Source organism: Puma concolor, chromosome E1 (assembly GCF_028749965.1).
Source record: "Puma concolor isolate L17-30 chromosome E1, mPumCon1.1.hap2, whole genome shotgun sequence".
Classification (NCBI taxonomy): Eukaryota; Metazoa; Chordata; class Mammalia; order Carnivora; family Felidae; genus Puma; species Puma concolor.
This window is the reverse complement of record NC_141680.1, coordinates 34,773,038-34,790,854: the sequence shown is the minus strand read 5'-3', so window position 1 is coordinate 34,790,854 and position 17,817 is coordinate 34,773,038. Positions and strand designations below refer to the sequence as shown.

The 17,817-nt window shown below is 38.1% G+C and overlaps 1 non-coding gene across 1 annotated transcript; it reads right to left on the bottom strand.

The window, feature by feature from the left end:
* Nucleotides 1-11,013: 11,013 nt before the first annotated feature.
* LOC112855764 (U6 spliceosomal RNA) lies at nt 11,014-11,120 on the bottom strand. The gene has a single exon (XR_003223048.1). It is a non-coding gene; the product is annotated as a U6 spliceosomal RNA (small nuclear RNA).
* Nucleotides 11,121-17,817: the final 6,697 nt, after the last annotated feature.

Below are 17,817 nucleotides of genomic sequence, written 5' to 3'. Positions count from 1 at the left end.
AAGTGCAGCTCACCCATGTAACTTCCCCAAATCTTATTTCATAGACAACCGTTCTTCATCGTTACTTCCTCATTTTACTCCCTGCCTATTTGCTTTCCATCAAAATCCTCTGAGTTTGTTTTTAAAAACAGTCTGGCTCCTATGAAACCTTATACAAATGCAAATCACCAGTCACCAACTTAGCATACTAAGTAAAGTTAGCAGCCACAGGAAATACATTTTACTCCCGTGACTGATTCTTGTCAATTGTAATTAGGAAGGTAAATTGTCTGTACTTGGGAAAATATTTTTTTACAAAAGGGAAACCTATGCAGTGCTCTCTGGCACTGGGGACTTTTCTTATTTCCACTGTTTCTGAAGAGGCCGCCTAACACCTGCATTGTAGAAGCCAATGGCTCCTTGAAAAATGGAAAGAATCTAGGCACTCTCTTTGGGACCAACCCAAAGGAAATGTTCTTGACTTAGCATCTGTTGAATTACACCCAGAAGACTGCTATAAAACTCTGCTTCTACAGCATAGAAAACCTATAGCTCCAGGATTTTCAGGTATCAAGAAGAGGTCTTGGCAAACTTTTTCTGCTAAGGACCAGGTAGTAAATATTTTAGATTTCGTAGACTGTACAGTTTTTGCTGGAATTACTCAACTCTGCTGTTTAAGTGCAAAAGTGGTCAAAGAAAATTGATAAACTAATGGTGGTAGATATGGTCCAACACAACTTTATTTACAAAGTGAGGTGGTAGGTTAGATTTGGCCTATGAGAGGTAGTTTGCTGACTCTTCCTTTAGAGGACAGTATCATCATAGAGGTGACCTTCAGTTTAAACTTCTTGACAACTACCAAGTCTAAGCAGAAGATGTGAAAAGAAAGGAACAACTATTCACCTGATTTCTATTATGTATCAGGAACTGTGCCAGGAATGTTACTACATTGCACAGGACATTGTGCAGCGCACAGGAAAACCTTGTATAGCAGAGAACTATCTGGACAAAATGTCAGTATGGCTGATGATGAAATTCTACCCCTTGCTACAGAACGTTGTCCAAAATTGAGCAGTAACAGCGTCAACTGAAAGTATGTTAGATATGGAGAATCTCCAACTCTCCACCAACCCTCCAGAATTTGCATTTGAATAAGGCCCTCAGTGATGTCTGTGCACAATGCAGTTTGGTACACACTGGTCTAGCCTGGCATAAGTCACATTCTTAGGAAAATGAGCATCAGAAAGGTCAAAAACTTGCTCAAGTTCACCTAACTGGCAAAGGTTTGAGACAGGAACTTGAAGCCATCTTTCTGATGTCAGAGAATGCATTCTATATGTTGTGCCAAATTACCTCCATGACCGATATCTAAAAAACAAAACAAAATAAAACACTATCTTCGAATCACTGAAATTTCCACTAGAATTTAGATCATATATACTTGACATTTCACATATAATTTTACATGCATATTTAATGATTTTACATACATTAATAAGCACTTATAGGTGCCATTACCTTTTCCAATAAAAAGACATGACAAGTCTTGCTTTCATGGGGAAAATCCCCCTAACCCTTCAAGAACCATTCATGATCATTTGTTTAACAACTGAATATAGAACCCCAAGTGCTATATGTCAACCAGAAATAGAAAGATCAAAGCTCGTATTTCAACTTTGTGGCATTGACCAGATTACTTGACTGAGTTGGGACTACCCACCATGCAGTGTTGTTGTAACAACACAATTAGATAATGGTGATTAGACATCACTTTCTGAATGTCTCGTGTGGGCTGAATTGTCCTCTCATGAAGGAAAATTGTGATTTGAAAGACTCACTCAGAGTAGTTAAACAACTTCTCCCAGAAAGAATTTTATTTTAAAAGGTAACACTCTACCTGACTCCTCCCTGAACCTGTCCCATCCAGTAGAAAAGACAATGGCAATGCTTATATCTAATGAACAATTTTGTCGTACAAGGACGATCTGTTTAAAGTCACCAGCTAACAACAGGACTTGGAGTGCTGGGACATAGTTGACAACGTCACAAGATATGGTGTAGAAATCAGGTTTTATTGGGGAACATTATAAAGCCAGCATTAACAAAAAGAAAAGGGAAATATTCCTCCTATCCCTATATAGCTGGGGAGAGAAATTCTAGGACAAGAGTATCCTATCAGTCACGCTGAGAGTAAATTATCCCAGGAAGAGGAGAACCTCTTCTTTTATATTGCTTTCTCTTCTCTGGAACAACTGTGAAGGCAAATTTGCGAGTGGAGAAAAACACTGACCACGTGGGTCTCGGCACTCTGTGTTTAGATGCCAGCTTTTTGTAAGAACTGTATGGTAAAGCCAGACTCCCCAATTTGGGAGACCTTTGGGTCTGAAGAATATGGAAGCTCTTTCAGTCCATGCATGTTATTGGTCCTGTGAGGGGTTCAGTTCAGGGATGGCCCCCTTCAGCCAGATGGGCAGGGGCATTCAGGTCCTTGGTACCTCGTTGTCCAGGATCCCCATGCAAGTTACCAGAGGCAATTTAGAGAATTCTGTTTGTTGGATCACAGACATAATTTCAAGCACCAGACAGGTAACATCTGAATGAATATTGTTGGACAAGCTAACTTCCAAAATCTTTCACCACCACCCAACAGACAAGTATTTGCTTCACTGCCACACACTGTTCTTTAGGGTGTTTATGAATAAGCAGTCATAATCTGCACAAGGCTCACTTACGAACCTACTCCATTGCTACCATGCACTTCCTTTGCAAAATAAAATGGAGTAGTGTTTGTTCACTTATTCATTCACTTATAAGTCAAGTATCTTCCCAAGTATTTGCAATGCCAGGCATAGTGGTATGCACTGGGGATACAATGATAGACAAAACAACATCTCTGACTACAAAATAAGAAATTTAGTATGCATAACTTGTAAATTTCTCAAGGGGTCAAAATGAACATGAATTAAGGTATTGTTTAGAAATTAATATACCATTGGGGTGCCTGGGAGGCTCAGTCAGTTAAGCATCTGACTTTAGCTCAGGTCATGATCTCACAGTTTGTGAGTTCGAGCCCTGCATCAGGCTCTCTTGCTTCAGATCCTCTGCCTCTCTTTCTCTCTGCCCCTCCCCTTCTCATGCTCTCCCCCCCACCTCTCTCTCTCTCTCTCTCAACAGTAAATAAATGTTAAAAAAAATCAATACACCATAAACCCCATCAAAGAACATAGGCATAAGTATATATTAAGATTTTATTGCGTATTTAGCTCTTTAAGTTTTGGGTGCATACAGTGGCCTTAAAAATAGGTAGAATAGGAGATACTTCATATTAGCTCTCTTTCCATTCACCTCTTCCAAGAATATATAATATGTATTATCTATATATTAAATCAATCATGAATATGTTGACCGCTGAACATGCTGTCAGGAATACCATCCTTTTAATTAGTTTTCAGTGTAGGATTACAAAGGATTCTACTAATACATATGAGTTTCTGGAAGAATAAATTCTACTACTTTGTGAGTGTCAACCATTAATTCACTTTTTCAGCAAAGTACTACCAGTTGACTAGGTCTTTTTAGAGACCTATTTGAGAAGTCCCTCAGTGGTACTTTGAAGTTCCCACTCATAGCAGCGTGGTGGCTGAGTGAGGCCATGTATTTGATCTGGGAAAAGAAAATAAACCTACCATGCTATTGAAACTGTGACGCATATAGTGCTGCTTAAGTTGAAAAAAAAAGAGTAAAACCTAAGTTTGAAAAATAATTTTTAAAATGTTTAAAACAATAGTTTTTTAAAAAATAATTTTTAAGGCTATTTATTTATTTTTGAGAGAGAGAGGAAGAGAGAGAATTATAAGCATGCTCTGCACTGTCAGCATAGAGCCCCACATGGGGCTTGATCTCACAAACCATGAAATCATGACCTGAGCCAAAATCAAGAGGCAGGCACTTAACTGACTGAGCCACTCAGGTGCCCCCTAAAAATGTTTCTTAAGCACAGTGAAGGGCACGTGAAATCCTTATTTAAAAATCATATTCTTTTGGGGTGACTGGGTGGCTCAGTTAAGCATCCAACTTTGGCTCAGGTCATGATCTTACTGTTTGTGGGTTTGAGGCCCACATTCGGTTCTGTGCTGACAGCTCGGAGCCTGGAGCCTGCTTCGGATTCTGTGTCTCCCTCTCTCTCTGCCCCTCCCCTACTTGTGCTCTCTCTCTTTCTCTCAAAAATAAATAAACATTAAAAAAATTGTTTAAATCATATTCTTTTTTGTATTTACTTCCTTCATTTGTGCAGCCTCCTGGTGCCTCTTCATGGTTTCCCCTCCCACCCCTGCCCCAAACTAACTAGACCTAGCCTTATCTTTCTATTGCTTCCTCTTTTTTCCTGCTACTTTATGATAATTTTATTTTGTTTCCTTAGTTTTTTAATGTTTTTTTCCCCTCGCCTTAAAAATTAAAGACATAGTGTGGTGATGATAGAGAGCTTCTGAATGGAAATAGAAGGATGGGAGTGTGAAAAACAAAGGAAACAAAACTGAACCTAGTCTGGAGGTCAAAGAGGAAGAGACATTGGGGGCAAACATATGAATTTTAATGTTCCATAATAAAATGTGCATTTTTTAAGATCCTTGGAAATATTCTCATTTGAACAAAGGTTTTGGAATAGCATGGGACAAATGTTTGGTAGCATTTAGAAATGTTTGGTAGCATTTAGTCACTAATAACATTATGCAACTCTCTTTTCCCAGTTCACTGCCAATTAACTTAAATGTTTCCCAGTTCAGGGGCTCCTGGGTGGCTCAGTCATTTAGGTGTCCAACTTCGGCTCAGGTCATGATCCCACAGTTAATGGGTTCAAGCCCCACATCAGGCTCTGTGCTGACAGCTCAGAGCCTGGAGCTTGCTTTGGATTCTGTGTGTGTCTCTCTCTGCCCCTCCCTTCCCCCCTCAAAGATAAATAAACATTAAAAAATTAGTAAAAATGTCTCCCAGCTCAAATTAAATGATTTTTACTCTCTTTTGCTATCATAAGGCTTTGTACTATCCAAGCTGCAAGATACTTAGCCAATTCAAATGGCTAGACTTAATCACTCCTATGAGGAGAAAATAGCACTGGAAAATACAGCAAGGAATAGGTTTGTCCTGAAAGACTTTAAAAAAAATAGCCAAATTATGGAAAGAGCCTAAATGTCCATCAACTGATGAATGGGTAAAGAAATTGTGGTTTATATATACAATAGAATACTACTTGGCAACGAGAAAGAATGAAATATGGCCTTTTGTAGCAATGTGGATGGAACTGGAGAGTGTTATGCTAAGTGAAATAAGTCATACAGAGAAAGACAGATACCATATGTTTTCACTCTTTTGTGGATTCTGAGAAACTTAACAGAAGACCGTGGGGGAGGGGAAGGGGGAAAAAACGTTAGGGAGGGAGCCAAACCAAAAGAGACTCTTGAAAACTGAGAATAAACTGAGGGTTGATGGGGGGTGGGAGGGAGGGGAAAGTGGGTGACGGGCACTGAGGAGGGCACCTGTCGGGATGAGTACTGGGTATGATAAATGTCATATTAAAAAAACTTTTTAATGTTTACTTATGTTTGAGAGAGACAGACAGACACAGCGTGAGCTGGGGAGGGGCAGAGAGAGAGGGAGACACAGAATCTAAAGTAGGCTTCAGGCTCTGAGCTGTCAGCACAGAGCCCAACGCAGAACTTGTGAACTGTGAGATCATGACCTGAGCTGAAGTCAGATGCCTAACCGACTGAGCTACCCAGGCGCTCCTGTCCTGAAAGACTTTTAACTCCACTGTCAGGTGCAGAGTTGGTCTGACCACCCATAAAGGCTGGACCGAGTTGGCCTCAGATGGTCATTGTTCCTGAAACCTCGCAAACTGGCTGCCTACTATGATTTCTCTCCACTGGATAAAAGCATTTCAGTGGCTTAGGACTTCTGTGAATTTACTGACCAGGCAGTAATTTATCACTGGGTAATGTTTATCTTTAGCTATAAGATCTTCATGAAACCTTAGTACACAGCTTTTAGTACATACACACACACACACAAACACACACACTTCCTGGGAGCAGGCTCACTCTCACACTCGATCAGGAGTGACTCCTTTTCCTCCCTATGCCTCCTGATATGTAGACTTGATAAATACCCTCCCTCTTCCAATCCAGAGTCTATGCTACCTTCTTGTGTCATGGTATATAACGCTTCTTGCTCAGGAAAACTACCATACTTCCAGTGTATGAAATAGCCTAGGTACATAGCTGTCACTCCTAAATGCTCAATATTAATCCATCTGCGAGTTCTTGAGGACTATCTCAATTCCTAGGACAACGGTAGGTACTCAATAAATATTGGCTGAACTGAGCAGAACTGGATTACAAAGAAGATGGCAGTCCGTGGAAATGCTTCAAAACTTGTTAGCTAAGGAGAAAGAGACATCGTTTTCTAGCATTCTTCCCCCAACAGTTGGTAGCCTTTGTGGAGTAGCAGGCACAAATGCTAAGAACTATAATCAAAGTGGTAAGTACCCTAATATGGATTTAAATCTATAAACAAACAATGTTGACTGAGCACAGTAGGGAATGATTCATATTGGGAAGTAGACTAGACAAGAAGGTTTTGTAAAGAAGAGGACACTAGCAGTGGGTCTTGAAGTTGAAGCTGCCTTTTGTTATGTGAAAAGGGCTGGTGGTGGAAGTGTGGTGCATGAAAAAGCATGTGTGGAGAGCAGAAGCAGGCTGAACAGGCATGATCACATTAATACATATACCATCAGGAAATAGCAAACCAAAGTGCTGTTGTCACACACTGAACACACTTGACAGTAAATCAGAGCAGGAGCTTGGTAATTGTTGTTGTTGTTGTTGTTGTTGTTGTTGTTGTTGTTTTTAAGTTTTATTTATTTATTTTGAGTGAGACAGAGACAGTGCAAGTGGGGGGAGGGACAGAGAGTGAGGGAGAAAGAGAATCCCAAGCAGACTCCGCATTGCCAGCACAGAGCCTGATGCGGGGATTGAACTCACAAAAGTGAGATCATGACCTGAGCCCAAGCCGAGAGCTGACTGCTTAACCGACTGGGCCACCCAGGTGGCCCATGGAGCTTAGCAATTGTTGAATGAATCTGTGTTAAATGCCACTTTTGCCTCTTCCGCACCTCCTCCCCTTTCCTGGCTGTAAGCTCTCAATAGTAAATGAGGGACCAGTGAAGTTTTCTATATACCCGGCTTTTAAAAACCTGGCTTGAGTTGAATCCTGGTAAAACCAGCAAAGGTACAGCAGATCACAAAGTCTTCTCTTAAAGAACACCGGTTTTGAAGCATGTGATTGAATTGGAAGATAACAAATGGTCGAAAACCCAAGCACGGGAATAACTGGAGTTTCTCCAAAAAGAAAGGGATTCAGCCACATAACAAGCAAGAAAGAGATTCTAAAATAAGATTTGGAGGGGAAATTTTTATTTAATATGTATACATTGACTCAAAGAAAAATGTAATTATATTTTTTTCAGGCTAGATGTTTAAGCTGCACTATTTAAATGCAGTTAATAATATCAGAACATTCATTTTATTTTTTAGCTTCTTAGCTGATGGACTTTAAGAGATACAGCATATTGATGCTTCGAGTCAAGAGACTCTAAATGTTTTGTTCAAATGTTTTATTATATGTTGTTCCTGTGTGCATTTTATTGAGATAATTAAGTATTCAGTAAGAAGAGAGTATAGTTATTTTAGACCCTTTAACATCAAAAATTATACATTAGAATGAGCAGATTATACAGCTGATATTATCTACTTAGCTTTCCTAATTTTGATGCCTTTGAAGGCCCAGAATACACGCAGAAGTAGAGTTCATCTCTTTTTAGTCAGTTTACATTATTCCACTCAGTGTCCTTGGAAAATAAAGTGCCCTTTTTATGTGGATTTAAATGTGCACTCGGAATAGAAAATTGCATGTGTATTCTGTGGAAACAAATAGCATTTTGCAGTTAAATACATTTCTTTGTTACTATGCTCCCCACATAGGTACAAACACTCATTTTGTTTTAAAAATGTCCCTCCATAAATGGCATTTTTTTTTACCTGTAGTGTAGTCACAGGCAAGAAACAGAGTGAAAAGCTTTCTACACAAAATGTTCTTTATTCAAAGGCAATAAGGTATATATGTAGTTATTTTTGCCAAACTGTTTTACGAGACTTCTGTTTTTATCCTGGCTCCATGAACCTCACGGAAATACATTGCTTGGTGCAGAGAAAATTCCGATTTCATGCTTGGAAGAATTTTATCAAATATTTATGAACACAAAATAGTTGTTCCTGCTATACATGCGCATATCATTAATACACATACACAGGCACACACACACACACACACACACACGCACTTCCAATCCTTGCGTGCCCTGATCTAGATAAGCAGCCAAAAGCTATTTCACATGAATTATCCAAGAAGACATTTTCCGTACAATAGACATGACCTTGGCACTGGGCTCCTTGCAAACCAAAGATGGACATTTAGTTTATAGGTACAGGCATCACAGAAAATATAAAATAAGGAAAAATGGGTGCAGGGTGCCTGTCAAATATTTTCTCATTAGCCAACTGAATGTAGTCATCTGGCTAATAACTAGGTTAATGAGGGGGCAAAGCTTTCCAGGTTCACGCATGACTGAAATTCATACAAGTTCCATCATTGTTTCGATACATGGCTCAAAGCACAAGGAAACTGTGATGTTTGGGTGAGAACAAGACCTCAAAAATATTAGAATATATGTGCGCATGGCTTATGCTATTATGCCTTGCTCATACCTGCCACCTTGGTGGTCCTTAAAATGCAGTCTGGAGACCCTCAGCCTCAGCATCAAGTAGGAATTTGAAAATGCAAGTCCTCATATGCCATTGCAAATCTACTGGATGTGAAGCTCTGGGTATGGAGATATCAGCGCTGTATCAAACACTTCATTTTGATGAGATCATCATTGCATTATAAGCTAACTAATTTGGATGTAAATTTAAAAAAAAATAAAATAAACACTTCAGGTAATGTTAGAGTACCCTAAATCTCGAGATATTGCTTCAGTCCTTCCCTAGAGGCCACTGAAGATAGTTTTTGTACAAGTCAATCCTTCAGAGGACTTCTTGTGATTACCTCCTTAATAATTACTTGAAACTCAAATCCCTGCTTAGTGTGTGCTTTGGGGGTAATCCAAATTAAGAATGCATTTACATTGCGTCAACACACACACACACACACTGTACTCCTAATAAAAAACTGTCACGACAGAGTTATTGTTTGATTAAAATATATTTTCACATGTTTGCTTTTCTTACTCAAATGTGAGTCCTTTAAAGGCAAAGGATATCAGGTATAATTTATCTTTATATCTCCTGGGCCTAGGAAAGTGCCTGGAAAATAATAGCTGTTCAAAGAATGTTTGTGAAATTAATATATCAATGGATAAAATGGATAGCTTTTTAAATATGTAATTAATATTGATGATTATAAGCATCTCAAAGGTTACAGCCTAATCAACAAACGCTTAGAGTTGCCAGCGAACAGCTGTAGGAACCCCAAGTCAGTCACAACCTAAGAAGAAATATATGATCATAATGCCACTGAAGAATATGTAAACGATTTCTGAGAATTGACAGTGAACTGTGTGTGTATAGGGACTCCTGTCTTCTGAGTTCAAGTTATGTATGGCTGTGTTTGACAGAAATGCTGTTTTGTATTCATACTGGAACATTTGTTGCTGAAAATGTAAGTGTTTGAAGTATTTATAAAGTTATTTTTCACATAGGAACTGAGATTTCAAGGTTAGAACCATTTATCCCCATGGAGAGAAGATATAAATGAAAATATTACCAAAACTCACAGGGTAGATGAAGGTCATGACGGCATTGTGGTGTCAAATAAAGAAAAAAAGATAACTCGAAATTATTTTGTGTAAATGGGAATGTCCCCATTGTAAAAAGCTAGTTATTTCTGCAGTACAGCCTGTGTGGCACAAATCTCCATTCACTAGCCACTAGTTTTTATTTTTATAATGCTTTAAATGGGTACAGTAATTTATAGCTGGTGCCCAGAATAACTCTCTTAGAAAGATATGTCTTAAGAAGAAAAGTATTATTATCTATATTTCTTTTCTTGCATTAATTTTCTTTTGGTTATTGCAAACATTAAAGGGGAATATATGGGAAGTATAATTATCATAGTTAATGCTTTCCAGAAATACTGTATATTGAATTTGAAATAGGCTAGGGAACTTATTAGGCGATTGCTAAAACTTGCAGAGCTTCACTACATCTATTTTTTCTAAAGTATATAAAATCAATTGAAACTGAATTCTTTCTAGTGAAACTTGAGATAGTGTAAATTTCATTTATGCCAAATATAATATCCTAGGCTCTGATCTGGAGTTGTTTTGTGGAGAATGAACAGACAGAGGCTAGTGAGATTCCTTGTTTGGGGTGGATTATTTATTTATTTATTTATTCATTCATTTGTTTTGAGGGAGAGAGAGACTGTGAGAGGATCAGAGAGAGAGAGAGAGAGAGAGAGAATCTCAAGCAGGCTCTGCTGCCATCACATAGCTCAACACGGGGCTCAATCTCACCAACCATGAGATCATGACCTGAGCTAAAATCAAGAGTTGAATGCTTAACAGACTGAACCACCCAGGCACAGCTGGGTTGGATTAAATTTAACTCCTCATTTTTTTTCTTCTGTGTCTTCAGTCCTTTGCATCACCCCTCATGCTTTTTTATTCATTTTTCTTGCATACCTGTTAGAATGCATCTCTCTCTGCTGTTTTGAGTATCCTTCTTGACTGTTCCACCCGCAGAGAGGTTTTCATTTTATCATAGATCCTGAAAGTGACCTTGTCTTTGTGATATACTCTTTTATTTTTTTTTAATTTAGTTTAATTTAATTTTAAATTCCAGTATAGTTAACATACAGTGTTGTATTAGTTTCCGGTGTACAATATAGTGATTCAACACTTCCATACATCACCCAACGCTTAAAAATATGGAAAACTTCATGAATTTTTGAGTCATCCTTGTGCCGGGGCCTTTCTAATCTTCTGTGTATCATTCCAAGTTTAGTATATGTGCTGCCCAAATGAGCACTTACTCTTTTGTTTAAAAAGCCAAGCCTGGGTGGCTCAGTCTGCTGAGCAACCAACTCTTGATTTTGGCTCAGGTCATGATCCCAGGAAGGTGGGATGGAGTCCTGCGTTGGGTTCCATATGCTGGACGTGAAGCCTGCTTATGATTCTCTCTCTCTCTCTCTCTCTCTCTCTCTCTCTCTCTCTCTCTCTCCCTCCCTCCCTCTCCCTTCCCCTATCCCTATCCTTATATTCCTTCTCCACACTCTTGTGCTCTCTCTCTCAAATAAAATATAAATAAATAAATAATAAAATAAAATAAAAAAAAGCAAGTGGCAATGAGAACATAGTTTTAGTCTTTTCCCCTTAAAAACAACAACAAAATGGTAATTACATGAGGTAAAGAATGTGTTAACTAAACTTACTGTGGCAAAAATTTCTCCATACATACACATATCAAATTATCACATCAACACCTTAAACTTACTAGTGTTTTACATCAATTATATCTCAAAGCTGAAAAAAAGACAAACAAACAAACAGCTATGGGATTTCAATCTCCCATTTCGTTGGTGATTCTTCTAACCAAGATTATGGTATCTTGTTTACATGTATTTTCTCTAATAACCATAGCATGTCATTCATTTTTCATAAATATTAAATAAAAATAAAATCCTCATAACTGAGAGGTAGGAAAGCTGGCTCACACAGGAATCTACATAAGCTCTTCCTTTCAATAACAGAGTTCTACAGCAAAGAGTTTTGCAAAGAGGGAAAAGATAGCAATTTTTTCACTTCATACTTGATGGCCCAGTTTCTTTCTCATTGGGAAACATCTGGAATTCTTTTGTTTGTCAATCGGAAAATTGAATTTTTCCAATTTAGCATTTGCTGTAAAAGATCATATTTTGATCACAAAACTGAGCTGTAAATTGTGAGGTGATACACACTCTGGATTATTTTTCTTCCCTGACACAGAACCACGGAGGAAACTTACAGCAAAGAATTGCAGTTAAACAAAATGAAACTTGTCCTCCCCTGGAAAAGAAATGATATGGAGAAAACACCTCCTCTTTGAAGGAGCTACTGCAAATTAAAAAGAAAGGTCTCAGTGTGAAGTTGCTGGTGTTCTGTTGCAAAAAGAAAAAAAAGACAAGAAAACTCTATCAAGTCTTTTGGATGAGTGAAAAAAAAAATAGGACAATGAAATGTATGTAAAACTTACAAAGCACTTTTTGAAGCTGGAGACCAGAGATTTTACAGGTGAATAATGACATAGTAGAAAATAAATCTCAGTGGACTGGCGGGTGAGCTTAATGAAGTAACAGAGGATGAATCAATGTTTATCAACTTAATCATCAGTTAATGAACCTTCTGATTAAGAGTCACAGACCAGATGAAGTAATGGCAGGCAGATACGTCAAATTCAGAGCAGTGGGAATGTCAAGATCAGAATAAAAGTGTCTCTGTTATCTACTATAGAGAAACAAGGAGATGAAGCATTGTGAAAAGGCTTTAGACGCTATACAATGATTTTTATAAGCATCAGTTGACTGTGATATAATGTAATTATTGTTTTCTTTTGTTTCAGTCCTTCTTCTGGTAAAGACATAAGACATTGGTAGAGTGCCAAGTGTTAATTTAAGATCTTTGCTAAGGACCAGGGTTTTTTGCTTGTTTGGTGTTTTTTGTTTGTTTGGTTGGTTGGTGCTGTTGTTGTTTGGTGACTGTGCCCAGTCTCTGGAGGAAGTATTCAGGTTAGATCTCAAATAAAATCAATGAGATGGGGCACCTAGGTGGCTCAGCCAGTAAAACATCTGACTTCAGCTCAGGTCATGATCTAATGGTTCGTGAGTTCGAGCCCCGTGTTGGGCTCTGTGTTCAGCTCAGAGCTGGGAGCCTGCTTCAGATTCTGTGTCTCTCCCTCTCTCTCTCTGCCTCTCTCCCGCTCATACTCTGTCTCACTCTCAAAAATAAATAAATGTTAAAAAAATTTTTAATAAAATCAATGAGAACTTCTGAATAATTTGTTAGGAAGTGACCAAATATTATTGTGCATGGTAAACTTACATAAACCTGTTCACAGAACTAGAAGGGGCAGCCTTTGTACGGTAAAATGTTGGATGACTTGAATAAGTCAAAGCAGTCTGAATAATCTAGAACTAAAAGTACACCTTTGCTTAATCTAAATTACTATTTAATCATCCTTCACTGAAATTTCACTCGTGAACAAGACAGTGTCTGTAGCATATAGGAAACCAACAGGATGGCAAGTGGTTGGAAGGATCTGGGTGACATAAAATTTGAACAAGAAGCTTTAAGAGAATTTTAGAGACATTCCCACTATATAATACTTCCTTGGTTATGCTCACTCATGAATGAATCCCATGTTTAGAAAAATCTTGACTGCCCAACTGCATTGTTCAGGGAATACTTAATTTGTTTCTCCTTTTTATTAATAGAAGACGAATAACAAATATCTGAGCTAGCCAGTTTCCCCACAGGGAATAGGTACAATTCTACCCCCAAAGCAAAAGAACCCAATGTTTTAATTAGTCTGCACAGCCATCGCTTGAATAGAGGTGCAGTTTTCGTTAGTGTTTTGGACGTTTTCAAAAAAATTTTAAAACCTTATATCCAATTACTCTTGCTCTAGGAAATTTAGGGTCTCAGATACCCCCAGCAGTATAGAGATCTTTGGACCCCAGAGAACAATTAATAAGTAACAATAGTTGCAACAACAGTGAAGCCCAGCCAAAATCCTTAATTAGGTTTTTATTGAACTCCAGAATACAATTTATTTTTCTAATAAACAGAGTACATTTTAATATGTTTGGCATTTTATTGTTCTACTTACCTTTCAGTTGTGCAATTTTATTTTATTAAGCTATGATATTTTTAGCCTCCAAAACAGTTACCTCCCTACCTAGGGTATATCCCCAGAAGCAATTACTTCTTTAATTAGCTTTGACTCATTAATCTCTGCCTCTAACACTTTGCTATCAAGCAGAGGGAGACTTCCCACCCACCTGTACAATATAATACAAACATCACAATGTTTCTCCCGATTTCTTAACCTTACTTAAGTTTTTAAAAATTTAATAGAATTAATTTTTTTAGGAAATTTAGTTTCATAGTAAATAGAGCACAAAGTATAGAGTTCTCCCACATAACCACTACTCACACACACACACACACACACACACACACACACACACACACACACATAGATAGCCTCCCCCATTATCAACATCCCCCACCAGAGTGCACATTTATTACAACTGATGAACCTACATTGTGGCATCAGTATCACTCAGAGTCCATAGTTTACATTAGAGTTCACTCTCGGTGTTATACATTCTACGGATTTGGACAAATGTATAATGACATGAATCCACCATTATAGCATCATACAGAGTAGTTTCATGATCCTAAAAATCCTCTATGCCTTACCTATTCATTCTTTTCTCCCCCATAACTCCTGGCAACTACTTATCTTTTTTTATTGTCTCTATAGTTTTGTCTTTTCCAGAAAGTCATATAGTTGGAATCATATAATATGGAGCCTTTTCAGATTGGTTTCCTTCACCTAGTAGTATGCATTTAAGTTTCCTCCCTAAAATTACATATCTTGATAGTTGTTTTTGTTGTTGTTTTTTAATGCTGAATAGTATCCCATTGTCTGGATTTACCATGTTTTTTTTAATTGCTTTAAATATTTTTATTTATTTTTGAGACAGAGAGAGATAGAGCATGAGCAGGGGAGGGGCAGAGAGAGAGGGAGACACAGAATCCAAAGCAGGCTCCAGGCTCTGAGCTGTCAGCACAGAGCCTGACGCGGGGCTCGAACTCACAGACTGTGCGATCATGACCTGAGCTGAAGTCAGACAATTAACCAACTGAGCCACCCAGGCATCCCTGGATTTATCATGGTTTTTTAATCATTCACCTAGTGAAGAACCTTTTGGTTTGGCAATTATGAATCAAACTGCTATAAATACCTGCGTACAGGCCATTCAGATGACCATGATATATGTCTCATATATATATATATATATATATATATATATATATATATATAGTTTTCATCCACCATTCCCAGCTCACATCTCCCAAAACCCTTGAAATGTCCTGAGCCTATATGAGCAATGGGAGCATCTTTTGCTGTAATATTTAGTCTCTCTGTCCTCAGATCCTGAAAATCCTTCAAAGCCATTGAAATAGGTATCTTATTATGCGTATCAAGCACCTTTCAACCACAAATGAGTTTATGTTAATGAGATGACTTTTGGAAATGCCTTAAAGATGGGGCTTGTTGCCAGGGGAACCAGCCATTAAGAGAGGGTTAGAACTGTCAGTCCACCCCGATTTCTGAGAGGGGTTAAAGGCTGGAGGTTAAATCAATCACCAATGGCCAATGATTTAATCAACCATGCCTATGTAATGAAGCCTCCATAAAAACCCAAAAGGAGGGTGTTCAGAAAGCTTCAGGGTTGAGGAACCAGAAGGTTACACATGCCAGCATGCCAAGCCCCAAACTCTGCAAGGCAGAAACTACTTTATTCAGGACTTTTCCCTATGTATTTCTTAGTCTGGCTATAGATTTTTATCCTTTAATATAATTTGTAATAAGTTTGTAATCTAGTGGATATTCTGAGTTCTGTGGGCTGTTTTAGCAAATTAATTGAACCCAGGTGGGCGGTTGTGGAAACCCCCCCTATCTGTAGCCCATTTGTTTGTTTGTTTGTTTGTTTTTAAATATATGAAATTTATTGTCAAATTGGTTTCCATACAACACCCAGTGCTCATCCCAACAGGTGCCCTCCTCAATACCCATCACCCACCCTCCCCTCCCTCCCACCCCCCATCAGCCCTCAGTTTGTTCTCAGTTTTTAAGAGTCTCTTATGCTTTGGCTCTCTCCCACTCTAACCTCTTTTTTTTTTTCCTTCCCGTCCCCCATGGGTTCCTGTTAAGTTTTTCAGGATCCACATAAGAGTGAACACATATGGTATCTGTCTTTCTCAGTATGGCTTATTTCACTTAGCATCACACTCTCCAGTTCCATCCACATTGCTACAAAGGGCCATATTTCATTCTTTCTCATTGCCACGTAGTACTCCATTGTGTATATAAACCACAATTTCTTTATCCATTCATCAGCTGATGGACATTTAGGCTCTTTCCATAATTTGGCTATTGTTGAGAGTGCTGCTATAAACACTGGGGTACAAGTGCCCCTATGCATCAGTACTCCTGTATCCCTTGGGTAAATTCCTAGCAGTGCTACTGCTGGGTCATAGGGTAGGTCTATTTTTAATTTTTTGAGGAACCTCCACACTGTTTTCCAGAGTGGCTGCACCAGTTTGCATTCCCACCAACAGTGCAAGAGGGTTCCCGTTTCTCCACATCCTCTCCAGCATCTATAGTCTCCTGATTTGTTCATTTTTGTAGCCCATTTGTTTGAAACACAGGTAACAACCTGGTCTTGCAATTGGTAAGTGAAGTAGAGAGCAGTCTTGTAGGACTGAGCCCTTAACCAGTGGAATCTAATACTAACTCCTGGTAGATAGTGTTAGAATTGAATTGAATTATAGGACATCCCCCTGATAAGGAAGAATTGCTTGTTGCAAACTAGCTCCATCCATCACACACAAACTTCGAAACTGGGGTTCAGAACACTTAGCTGCATCATGAGATAGTTCTTTTTTTTTAATTTTTTGAGTAATCTCCATACTCCATAATGGTTGTAAACATTTACATTCCTACCAATGGTGTTGAAGGGGTCCCTTTCACCACATCCTTGCCAAAAATTATCTCTTGCCTTTTTGATACTAGCCATTCTAACAGGTGCGGGTGATACTGTGGTTTTTGAGTTGCATTTCTCTGATGATCAATGATGCTGAGCGTCTTTTCAAATCTGTGGGAAATTTATATAGGTACTTTGGAGGAAAGACTATTCAGTCCCCCTGGCATTCTTAAATCAAATTGTTTTTATTTGCTTTTGAGTTGTATGAGTTCCTTATATATTTTTTTTATATTAAACCCTTACGAGATACATGGTTTTCAAATATTTTACTCCCATTCATAGTTTGTTTTTTTTCCATTTTGTTGGCTGTTTCTTTTGCTTTTTAGTTTTATGTAGTCTCATTTATTTATTTTAGCTTTAGTTGCCTTTGTTTTTTTTGTGTGTGTCATATCCAAAAAAATCATTGCCAATACTAATGTCAAGACACTTTTACCCTTTTTTATTCTACAAGTTTTTATAGTCTTATATGTAAGTACGTAATCCATTTCAAATTAATTTTGAGTGGTGTAATGTAAAAGTTCAATTTCATTTTTTTGCATGTGATTATCCAATTTTTCCTATGCCATTTATGGAAGAGATCATCCTTGCCATTGAGTATCCTTGCCTCTCCTGTCATATATTTGTTAGCTTTATATAAGAGCGTTTATTTTTGAGCTCTTCATTCTGTTCCATTAGTCTATGTGTCTGCTTTTATGCCAGTACCATAGTGCTTCAAAGCATACAGTTTTGTAATATTGTTTGAAATGAGTAAGTGTGATGCCTCCAGCTTTTTCCCACTTTCAGGATTGCTTTGGCTATACATATAAATATTTAGATTTTTTTTCTGTTTCTGTGACAAATGTCATTGGAATTTTTGATAAGAATTGGATTGAATCTGGGGCACCTGGGTGGCTCAGTCTAATAAGTGCCTGA